Below are 13447 nucleotides of genomic sequence, written 5' to 3'. Positions count from 1 at the left end.
AGCATATGCCTTTGGTTCAGGTCATAATCCCAGGGTCCTGGGATTGAGTCCCACATTGGACTCCCTACAGGGAGTCTGCTTCTCCCTCTGCCTGTGTCCCTGTCTCTCTTTCTCTGTGTCTCTCATTTCCATTTTTCATAAAATTTATCAGTTATCAGAAATATTTATTATAATATACATGTCTGTTAGTGTTATTTTATTATTATTTATTTATTTTAAAAGATTTTATTTATTTATTCATGAGAGACACAGAGAGAGAGAGAGAGAGAGGCAGAGACACAGGCAGAGGGAGAAGCAGGCTCCATGTAGGGAGCCTGATGCGGGACTTGATCATGGCCTGGGTCAAAGGCAGATGCTAAACTGCTGAGCCACCCAGGGATCCACATAGTATTACTATTTTAAAACACATTTTTATTTTGACTATATTATTCTATCAATTTTCATTTTGTTCAACAACTTTCAGTCAAATACAGTTTTCATTTTTTAAATGTCTTACATAATAATAATGTTGTACATAGTGAGACTCCTTAAGTGCTGTTCTCTCTTTCACTTCTTAATAAGTCCTCAATGAAGGACTTATTTTAGCTCCATATTTCTTGATATATTTCCCGATGTTTACAAAACAACTGGAGAGTTAGAGATTCTGTAAATGAGCTTATTCATTGCTTTGTATTAAAGTTGCACTTTAACATATTCAGTGATATGCTAGTGAAAGAAATAACATTTATATTCACAGTTTTTACCAAACAACTTACTACTACTAGGGAAGTTAATAGTGTTAATCATTATACACTGAAAAAGAAGAAAATTTCGAATAAATAAACTGACTTTACACCTCAAGAAAAAAAAAACAAACAAAACAAGAACAAACAAACCCTCAAATCATAGATGAAATAATAAAAATGAGAGCAGAAATTATCAAAACAGAAAATAGATGAACAGGGTCACCTGGTGGCTCAGTTGGTTAAGCATCTGACTCTTGGTTTTGGCTCAGGTTATGATCTTAAAGTTGTGAGATAGAGCCCTGTGTAAGGCTCTGTGTTCAGCTCAGAGTCTCCTTTTTCCTCTCCCTCTGCTCCTCACAACCACTATCTCTAAATAAATGAATAAATAAAATCTTAAAAAGAAGGAAAAAAGATCAATAATAGGAAAAGAATCAATGAAACCAAGATTTGCTTTTTTGAAGAGATCAGCAAACTTGACAAACTGCTAGGTAGACTAAGAAAAATGAGAAAAAACTCAAATCATAAGAAGAGACATTACAACTGATACACAGAAATAAAAACATCATAAGATATTACTATGAACAATTATTCACCAAAAATTGGATAATCCAGAAGAAATGTATAAATTCCTAGAATTATACCTAACTAGACAGAAACATGAATAGAAAATCTGAGCAAACCGATAATGAATAAAGAATTGAATCAGTTATCAAAAACCTACAACAAAGATAACTACTATTTACCAGTGAATTCTGCCAAACATTTAAAGGCAATCCACAGAATGGGAATAAATATTTACAAATCATATATATGATGAGGGGTTTATATATAAAATATGTAAGGAACACATACAACTTAATAGCAAAAAAAAAAAAAAACCCAAACAAAAATACTCCCCCACACACATACCAAAATATAGTAACCCAATTATAAATGAACTAAATAGACACTTTTCCAAAGAAGACATACAAATGGCCAATAGGTATATGAAAAAATGCTCAACGTCACATAGTACCTAGGAAATGAAAATCAAAACCACACTGAGATATTACCTTATGCCTATTAGGATGGCTTTTATCAAAAAAAAAAGAGAAAGAAGAAGAGGAAGAAGAAGAAGGAAGAAGGAGAAGAAGAAGAAGAAGAAGAAGAAGAAGAAGAAGAAGAAGAAGAAGAAGAAGAAGAAGAAGAAGAAAAGAAGAAGAAGAAGAAAAGAAGAAGAAGAAGAAAGAAGAAGAAGAAGAAGAAGAAGAAGAAGAAGAAGAAGAAGAAGAAGAAGAAGAAGAAGAAGTTGTTCTTGCAGTAAGAATGTGGAGGAATTGGAACTCTTATACATAGTTGATGAGAATGTAAAATGGGACAGTCAGTGCAGAAAACAGTATGGAGCTTTTTCAACAATTTAAAAATAGAACCACTATATGATTCAGCAATCCCACATCTGAGTATATATTCAAAAGAACTGAAATCAGAATCTCAAAGATATATGCTCTCCCATGTTTATTATAGCATTATGCATGGTAGCCAAGAGTTGGAAGAAATATAGGTATTTGTTGATGGATGAATGGATAAAGAAACTGTGATATATTCATATAAGATAATATTATTCAGCATTTAAAAAGGGAGGAAAGTTCCTATGTCCCTATGGGACAACTTGGGTGCACATGATGAACATTATGCCAAATGAAATAAGCCAGACACAAAAGGATAAATATTACATGATTCTATTTAAATGAGGTATCAAAAGTATTCAAACTCATATTAGCAGAGAATAGAACGGTGGCTAAAAGAGTCTGGGGGGCAGGGAAATGGTGGTTTGATATTCAACAGTTATATTCAAATATAAATAATTTCTAGAGCTTTTCTATAAAACAAAGTACTGATAGTTAAAGCTATTGTACCCTTAAGCATTTGCTTTAAGAAGACGAATCTCAAGTTGTCTTCGTAACACACACACAAACTCATGGAAGAGAGGAAACTTTTGGAGGTGATGAATGTATTTATTATCTTGATTTTTTTTAAAGATTTTATTTATTTTTTCATGAGAGACACAGAGAGAGAGAGAGAGAGAGGCAAAGAGGTACGCAGAGGGAGAAGCAGGCTCCATGCAGAGAGCCTGATGTGGGACTCGATCCCAGGTATCCAGGATCAGGCCCTGGGCTGAAGGTGGTGCTAAACCGCTGAGCCACCCGAGCTGCCCCATTGTGATAATCGTTTCACAAGTAAATATATATGTTCAATCCATCAAATAGTGTGCATTAACTATGTGCAGTGTTTATATACCAATTATCTTTCAATGAAGTAGTTTTAAAACATGAAGAATGACCCGACAACTGGGTGCAATTCATTGAAAGTTTATAATGTAAAAAAACCCGATAAACTAAAAACTTCTAAAAAATTTATGAAAAAAACAGTAGTTCACCTACAAAAGATCTAAGATTAGATAACTTCAACAATATCAGTGACAAATGTAGGAACACTTTGAAGTAAATTCTTCAAAGTGCCAAATGAGTTAACCTCAAACCTATACTTTGTATCCAGTAGAAGTCTCATTTAATTTAAAAGAAAAATTATTCTGAGAACTACAATGTCTCAGAATGTTTAATTATATTCTCTTTGAAAATCCCTATATAAGAGGTAATAATATAATTTGTTATCTAAATTATGGCTAATTTTTAATAAGATAATTATTAATTAATTGATTAATATTTATGATTGCACTGGTTAAAGGTTATACCACGTGTGGCCCATGTAAGTTATCCACAAGAATCATAGTAAAGCAAATATCCATACAGAAAAAAAAAATGGAGGAAAACTAAAGAAATGAGAAAGTCATGCAGGGTAGCATAAACCAAAGAAACTGGGAGAACAATTTAAAATTAAACATATGGAATAATGCAGTGCCAAAAAAAGGGTGCTATGTACAATTTTTAAAAAGTTAACTATCATGAACATAGATACACACACCCCACATGCCTCAGAATGTATAAGGCAACAATTGCCTGGGTTATAGATAAATGATGATAGAAATAGATAAATAATAGTTGAAACATTTAAAAATTGAATAAACACTGGTTGAAAAGTTTAACAAATAAGAAAATATCAGAGAAAAAGACTTAAAACTATTGAAAAATTTAATAGCTGAATTAATAAAAGTCAGGTAGAAATATATTTGAGGACTATAGAACCAAGAGAAGAAAACATTTTTGACTTCACATACAACATTCTTGATAAAAATTAGTGTATACTAAGCCACAAAGAAAGTTTTAATATTTCAAGTGAATTAGTACCCATGCATTTTAAAGTCCCTGTTCATAAACCTATATAATTCAGTTAACAAGAAAAGGATGGCTAGTTGGATTGATGGGTAGAGAAATATTTATACAAACTCAGAGTTTAAATATTTTGTGACCTTTTAAAAACTGCATATGAAAACTATATTAAATAAAATCAGTTATTGTTCTAACAAATGATCTTTAAAACTTTCTATTATTGTGCACTTAAAACCAATATCCTCTTGGAAATTGGGTAGGTTGCCACTTTGTGTATAGAAATAACTGAAAAACATAGTTGAATACAAAGCTCTCTAGACATTTTTGATTCTTTCTCTTGATGATGATATCTTAAGACTTACTTGGGTGATTAGGTATGAACTATTTTTATATTCATAAGATTTCTGTAACAAAAATAACTCGTACCAATTTACAATTCTTTCCTTTTGCTTCTTATCAACTTCAACATGATCTTTTCATTGCCAAATGCAACGAATATTTTCCATTCTTACCTTAACTTAAATTTTATGGAAACATGATCTTCATTATTTCAATGATGTGTGATCCTACTTTTTCAAACAATAAAGGCAGTTGTTTCTTTGTCTACTTTCCTGAATATTCTCCACCCTCTACCTGACCTTAAAATATTAAAGTGCCTCTGTACTGTCTTCATGATTTCTCTGCCCCATTGTCCTGTATATGGTATAGTTATATGCTCCTAACTCTTAAATGTACTTGTCCTGCCAGACTTATACTGTAAATTCCAAACTCACATTCCAAATTTATTCATCTACTTTGATGTCTCTGAGCTATTTCAAATTTAATCTCTCTAAAATGAAGTTCTCATTTTTACTTCTAGTTTGTTTCTCAGTTTTTCCTTAGTGAAGGGCAATAAGATCCACCCAAATACCAAAGTCAGGAATAACAGGCATACTTAACTCCACTTCTCACCCCCCTCACATCCAATTCAATGTCAAATCCTGTCCTTTATGACTCTGAACCATATTCTGATTTATTCTACTTTCATCTCTTCTGATACCACTCTTGTCCAAGCCACAATCAATTCTTGGACTATTGCCATAGCCTCTCAACTGCTTTCTCCAGTGACTTTCTAATACATTCTTTGCCTGGAGTAATTTTTGAAAAATGTAATTTACATCATGTCGGTCACCTTCTTAAAACCTTGTAATAGCTTTCCATTAGATTTTGAATACAATCCAAATTCCTTAACATGGCCCAGTGACCCAGCTTCAGCTTCTTTCTCAAACTTCATCTCTGACAGCTCACCCTTTCTTACCCTGCTCCAGCCACTACATTCTCTATAAATTCCTAGAACCTGCCAATCCCATTCCAGCACCAAAGTCTTGCTATTCATTCCCTTTATTTGGAATATCCTTCTGGATTTTGGCTTATTTGCTTCTTCCCTTTTGGAGGTAACCTATATAACCCAAGTGATATCATACTTCCCTGTTAGTGCATGTATCTTTTGCTTTTCCTGTCTTTATTCATTCTCACAAAAGAAAGTTTATTTTTGCTATGTACCAAGATTTGATTTGATCTAAAGCATTAATGTTCGGGTTCTTCATCACAACTTTAGGTCATATAGATGCTTTTAAGATGCTGTATCAGAATTCAAGAAACCTTTAGGAAACTGGTTGGAATACAGAGCTATGATCAGTGGCAACTAGAAATGGGTTTTGAATGTTAAGGAATGAACCCTACTTAATATATATTATATTTAGATGTCTACTCCCCCATTGGGTTCCATGATACGATGCTTCTTTTAGAGACTTTAGAAACCAAATAAATAGAGGGATGGTTTTTTTGTCCTTTGAAGTTCAAAAACCAATTCTGGATAGGACACAATTTTCAAAGTATAATTGATGAGAAGTTTTATTCCATAACTCTGTTCTATTACCAGTAGACTTGATAATGTAAGAGATCTAAAATATATATTAAAAATAAATCAAGATTTTGGGATGCCTGGGTGGCTCAGTGGTTGAGCATCTGCCTTTGGCTCAGGGCATGATCCCATAGTCCTGGGATGGAGTCCCACGTCGGGCTCCCTGCATGGAGCCTGCTTCTCCCTCTGCCTGTGTGTCTGCATCTCTCTCTCTGTCACTGTCCCTCATGAATAAATAAATAAAATCTTTTTTTTAAAAATCAAGATTTAGAAATGGTTAGGGCTTTTGTGAAGTAGCTCTGCTTCCTATCCATCCACCCCAATGCCAGCGTTAACATCAAATTGTACCACTTTTCACTTTGGAAAGCCAAGAGGAAATTTAATCAGCATCGCTGTGGCTTAGTCAAGTGGTTGAACTTTCCAGTAATACTGAAGAGGGACCAGAATTTCTTTGAAGAGAGGAATGATTATTCTACAACAGTCATAAAGCTGTAATGAGGGGACTCTGTAATAGAAGGTGGCCTAGACCTAAGATAGCAATATATTTTATCAACTAAACTGGAGTGCTCTAGAATACAGCAGTACTATTAGTAATTAAGTAATTTCAACAGGCATATACTATCCGAAGGAAACCAGGATATATGATCACTCTGCCTAGACTCTACAAGTAGAGAACTACTGACATATAGATTATTCAGTAGTGATGGATTGCTGATCTGCAAGTAAAATGCAATGACACATCTCCAAGCACCATAGCTGGTTATATGACAGAGAATTTAATCTAATATTTTGCTAGTCACAGTCTGGTCCTGCCCACTAGTCATTGGCAGCTGGGTTTTTTAGAAATACAAAATCTCAGGACCCATCCCACACCTACTGAATCAGACTCTATAACAATCTCAGATGATTTAAATATATATTGATTTTTGAGAAGCACCAATCTACACACCATCCTCTCATTTCTCAATGCCTCAATGTAAGTAAACCTTTGTTCCTTACATTCAACCAGAGGAAGAGAACAGGAAAAGCATTAAGTCTCAACTGACTAAAACTTTCCCCAAATGATTAGTTTACCTGAATAAGTAAGATTGGTCCAGTTTAAATACAGTGTCAAAATACTTATAAGGTTCAGTCAGAAAAATGAATTGGCTTGATCGGCTCAGGAACTTTTATCTTACCATCATCATGTTTGTTATTGTAGCTGAGGATGAAGTTGGACAGTATCCTCAAATTTACCATAGTGGATCTAGCTATCTTGTAACTAGTCTTTCATCATAGCTGGGTCAAATGTAATCTGGGAACAATTTACAAGATGATGTTAAATTCTATACCCTTGCTACTGATACTTGCTTCTGGGAGTGAGAACACACTAATAAAGTGTGTTGGAGTAGATGTCTTCTACCCAATTTCCATGCAAACTTGTTTTTAATTATGGGCAGGGGTCGTTCCATTGATTTATCCTTTAATTTAGTAGTAGCTATCTACATCAGTATACTGATATCAGGAGAAATTCCTCAAAAGTTTCACTGTATGGACGCCTCTGCTTCTTTTGACAGTGTCATGCCACTTTCCTTTCCAGTTTTATTTGTATATTCAGCCCAAACTTGAAAAGAAGGATAAAATGGACTAATAATTTCCCCTTATAACCCAAAAGTCCTCATAAACACTACTTGGGAAGATATCCCAAATCAGACTGAAATACTATTGAGTTTTCAAGTTTCCTTCATCAACACAAAGGGAACTAACCAGACATGAGTACACTGAGGACAGATGTGAATTCTATAAGAGAATAGGGGGCAGATATATAACAGGCGTGGCAAAGATACTTTGTCTGAGCCATATTTTTGTTGAGCTATTTGTTATCTGGCCAACTCAGACTCTAGAGAGGTTTTGCGATGATTTTTCCCCAGCATTTATTTATAGAGGCCTTGGTGAACTGCCATACTGAATCTTAGTGAAACTGTACTTGAATATAGCTGGCCACATAAAGGCAGATTAGGGGGAAATGTCACAGATTTCTTCTAAGCAACAAGGACTATATTTCTTATTAGAGATATTTTATAGTAATATTGTGATACATTTTGTTACATCAGAAGGCAATGTGTCTTCCAAATATAAAAGACCGCCTTAAATGAATCACATACTAGGTAATGTATTTTGATATTACATTAGAAAGGCCTGTCTTATGCTGTCAAGAAATCTAATATTACTGAAACAGAATGCTTACAGGAATTATGAGCTTGGATATTAAGTGCTAAGAACACTTCAGTTTAATGAGTAAAAGAATTATCTTGTCACTTAGAGAATAAATCCAAGCCAATAACCACAATGTACTGTAGGTCTGAATGAAAATAATTATTTCCTTTGAGAAAAATTAAAATAGATCCTTTTAAACTGTAACCTGCATTAGATTTTTTATAAATCACACATAGATTTTTAAACATCCTCCCAAAGTAGTCTGCAATTTACTTTTTATAAAATTATAACAGATCATTACATTAACCATCATTTCTGCCAACACATTCATTCAGCAAACTGAATTGATTTTTTTTTCCTGTCTATTCTAGAGAAAATAAATGCTATTTTGGATTTTTTTTTTTTTTACTTTTTAAGCAAATTAATTAGAGGATGCCTGAGGTTTAATTCCTTCAGAAATAACAATTCAGAGGAATGGAAACTGTATGTATGAGTCACCAGAGTCTGTTTGTAAGGTTATAGCTGTTTCCCGTCATGAACCATTATGTGGGATATATTACCAAGAAAATATCTAAAAAAACCTAGGTATAAATGTAAATGCTGAAGATGAGATTAATTATAAATTTGTGATACTTTAGTAACTTGATGTTTAGATTTATCAAAGACTATTTTGTATGAGCCTCTTCTCCCAAATGTGCACCAAAGTGCAAAAGGACCTCAAGGAACTGCACCAGGGCATTGTAGAAAAAAACACAATTGCCTATGCTAATAGGATTTCTTGTGTTTATATTAGCAGGCAATAAAAAAATATTTTTAGTTATATTAAAATGTGGACTGTTGTTATTGGCATGTGACTCACCTTCGAAATTTCAAAAGGCAGCATATATTTCAGCAGAAAGGTTGACCCAAGTATGTGAGAATGTCTTGATATAGGCTCCTGGATTTCCAGGTACCCTGCTATTCAACTAGTTAGTGCAATGGAGCTACAGAACATTTCTTTCCAATGGGGAGAGTAGTGTATTTGGTTCATCTAAGTGTCTGGTTTAAGTCTAGGCTTAAAAGCCATGGAGCAGAGACAGACTGCCTGCATTAGACAAAAAAAAAAAAAAAAAAAAGAGAGAGAGAGAGAGAGAGAGAGAGAGAGATCAGGGGACATATGGGAGACTACATACATATACATTAAGCAGGAGAACAAATAAAAAGAATCCGAATTGGGTAAAAATAATTGGATAAAGTAGAGGCTTCAGTTGTTGAAAAGAACAAGGATAGAACTCAGAAGTGTCCTAAATTTCACTGACCTACATCTCCTGGTAGAAATGGCTAAAGATAGGATTTATTTTAAATATGTTTTGAAAAAGTTATTAAAGTATTTTTTTTCATTCCTGCATAAGAGACAGCATGACACATTGGTGAGCATCATGTGATTCAGAAGCAGCCCAGTTGGGCTGGATGCCCTGTTCTGTTTTTATTTTATTTTTATTATTTTATTATTTTTTAAAAGATTTTATTTATTCATGAGAGACACAGAGAGAGACAGAGAGACAGACAAGGAAGGCTCCCTTCCTTGCAGGGAGCCTGATGCAGGACTTCATCCCTGGATCTGGGATCATACCCTGAGCTGAAGGCAGATGCTCAACTGCTGAGCCACCCAGGAGTCCCAACCTGTTCTGCTTTTAAATGGCCATGTATCCTCAGATAATTTATGAATTCTGTTGTGTCTCAGGCTCCTGAAATGTAAAATAAAAATAAATACGCTATCTAGCACAGAGAATTGTTGGAAGCAAATTATTTAATCTGAAATGCTTGAAACAGGGGCACCTGAGTGGCTCAGTCAGTTTAGTGTATGGCCTTTGGCTCAGGTAATGATCCCAGAGTCTGAGATCTAGCCCAACTTTGGGATTCCTGCTCAGCGGGACTCTGCTCCTCCCACTGCTCATGCTCACGTGCTTGCTCATTCTCTTTCACTTTCTCACTCACTCTTTTTAAAATCTTGTAAAAAATGCTTGGAGTAATGTGTGGCACCTAGGGTCTATGCAAATAATAGTTGGAAATATTAACTATCATATTTATTGTATGAACTTAGTTTTAACTGTAATTATTTTAGTATTTACAACTAATATTCAGGTAGTGCTGAATGATACTAAAGCAATGAAGAAGAGAGAAAAGACTGGTGTGTTTGTAGGACTTATTTTTCCCCTTTTTGAGTACCTAATAGAAAGGTAACATTTGAACAGAGATTTGAAAGGAGTAACAGAGCAAGCCTGCACATATTGAAGAATACTCAAAAGGGAAGATTATGTAGAAACACTGAGGGGAGAATGTGCTTGGCAAACTTGAACAGAACAAATCAGAAAAATGATGGTAGAAGATAAGGTTTGGGAGGTGAGCTAGATCATGTACAGCCGTTTAGTTCAGGATAGGAACATGAAATTTTATTCTTACTGTGAAAAGAAGCTATTGGAGGATTACAGCAACATGATGTTTTAAGAAGGTATCCTGAGGTATTATGTCAAATTTATATTGTGATGGGAAATAATAGCAATAAGACGACATGTCAGGCAGTTGTTGAGTAATCCAGACAAACAATAATCTATGGAGGTGGAATAGGGAAATTGTGAGAAGTTCCTACTGGCAAAGATAGTTTGACTAGTAAAAAGAAAATTTCAAGTTAACTCATAATTAAAAATCTTTATATCTTAAACTATGAGACTATTTGATAGCTTTTTGTGTGTGTATGTTCCCAAGACATCATGAGCTTCAGTGTGGCTGGATATAGCATTTGAGGATGCTTCGTAGGAAATGAGAATTGTGAATAGCTATGTTTATGACATGAGATTCATCTTACATAGAATTTCAAACTGAACATTTCTGAGCAGGTTATGAATCTGGCTTACCTAATATACATAAAAATAGTGCCATAGAAAAATAGCAAAAACACTGGTGAAATGCAAATAAATTCTGGATCCTACTTAATGGTAATATGGCTATATTAATTTCTTGGCTTTGACAAAGATAGCATGGTTATGTTGGTAGGCAGAATAATACCCACCCACACTCCCTAAAAAGTCTACATTCTTATCTCTGGAACCTGTGAATATGTGATGTTATATGGCATAAGGGGAATGAGGCAGCAGGTGGCATTGGGAGTTGTAAATAAAATGACTTTGAGTTAGGGAAAGTGGTCTGGATTATTAATCTGGTGGACCTAGTGTAATCTCAGCATCCTAAAATGTGAAAAGGGAAGGCAAAGGAGCCAAGGAGCCAGTATCCTGGAGTAATGCAATGTAAGAAAGATGTCACTGACTATTGCTGCCTTTGAAAATAGAAGGTAGCCATAAACCAAGGAATGCATGAGGACACCAGAAGCTGGACAAGGCAAGAATATGGATTCTCCCTACAGCCTCCAGAAAATCTAAGAACACTGCTGGTACCTTGAGACCCATTTTAGGCTTTTGACCTCCAGAACTCTAACATGATAAATTTGTGTTGGTTTAAACCACTTACTTTGTGGTAATTTGTTACTAAAGTAATTAGGAACTAATTCAGTTACACAAAATACTCAGAAGACAGTGGGTGAATGGTATAATGGAATTCTCTGTAATTTCCATGTAACTTTTCTATAAATCTAATATTAATGCAAAATAAAATGTTTGAAAAAAATAGCACTCCTCTCTCTCTTCCCTTGATCCCCGCAGCCCTCATTTGCCCCCCTCGCTCCTCTTCATCTCCACCAATTCTTAGATACGTTTTGCTTTTGACTTTATATCTTCTATTATACCCTGTATTTATCTCTCATGGCTATGCCAATATAACATATCATAAGCTTTTAATATTAATATTCTCATATTCTTGCCTTAAATGAATTCCCAAACTGCTTGCATGCTTTCTCTTGAACTCTGTTATTTCATGCTGCATTTTCTAAAATTGACCTTATAATTATATACCTTGCTTCCACTTTATATATTCACTCTTTCAAATATCATTTAAAACAAATTTTAAACCTATTAAACTGGATAATATTTTCTTACATGTCCTAAGTATCATAATCTTAATAATTATTCCAAAAGATATAATATAAATTCTCTATTCCCCATCCTTATGTGTCACCTCATATTAGTAGAGACCCCTGTACCTTTTGCTTGCTTTCACTATTTTTGGATATCTGTATTCTATCACTGACAGTGTTGTCCTTTTAATATATGCAATAGTTCATGATATTCCACTATAATAGCAATGCATACTTTCAAAAACATCTCACTTTTCATATCTTTTTTTACTTTTACATACTGAAGCTTAAGGCACATTGAACTCCTCTGTTGTCCTTGAACATGCCATACTTCTGATACTGCACTCATTTTAGCATACATTTCTTTTTATATCTCCCTAGTCTATTTCACCATCCCTGCATTGTGTTGTTAGTAAAATAATAATGGTTGTTATGATGATAAAGAATCAACTTTTCCATGTTTTCTATGGTTTCTTATTCTGTGACCTTACACAACAATATCAGATCATTTATCCACAGTTAAGTATCTTGGCATATAGTTCTGTGACAATACATGTCACATTGCATTATGATTGTGTATACTTTTCATTCATTTTTGTATTCCTTTAGAGAACAAATCTCGGTTATGATTGCATATACAATGACTATAATTTTAATTATGAGCTATTGGGAGAAGGGCTAACAAAAGGGAGAAAAATTGTCCCCAGAGACAGATTTGAAGCTTGTTACAGACTAATTCTCTTTGTTGATCTACGTGTTACTTTCATCATTGCAAACTGTTTAGGATATGGCACATGATTCCATATTTTACTAATTTTATGACACAGTTGCTGGATCTCATGGAAGATCTATGCTTGTTTATAACAATCTGATACCCTTCAAACATTAGAGGTCTTACAACTAAGCACAAATGAAGAGTTTAACTTTACTATTGCTTTGTTCCTATTCAAAGCACAGGTGATATTTATCATATCAGGACACAACTGAACACATTAAAGCTAATGGGAAGCTCATTGAACTTAATAGGATACACACTTAACTAACAGGATAACCATCAACCTAACAATGCACCTGTAACATATTTAACTTAGTTACACATTTTGATGCCTTTCCTGGTGTGAATTTCAACTGCAGAGCCTGGTGTTCTAATTGTGGTGTAGAGAAGTAATGTCAGTGAAATGAAAGCAGTGGGAATTGAAAGGTGGGAACTGATTGAACTGATGTTTGTGCTATAATTGAGGGGAACAACTTGAGTGTGAACAGTGAGAATAGAGAAATTTGTGATGTCCCCCTTGAATGGCTAAGAGGATATTCCCATCGCCAAAGAGGATTAGTCATTAATACATTCACG

The sequence above is a fragment of the Nyctereutes procyonoides genome, unplaced genomic scaffold (genome assembly GCF_905146905.1).
Source record: "Nyctereutes procyonoides isolate TBG_1078 unplaced genomic scaffold, NYPRO_anot_genome, whole genome shotgun sequence".
Classification (NCBI taxonomy): Eukaryota; Metazoa; Chordata; class Mammalia; order Carnivora; family Canidae; genus Nyctereutes; species Nyctereutes procyonoides.
The sequence above is the reverse complement of the archived record's forward strand: the minus strand, read 5'-3'. Positions refer to the sequence as shown.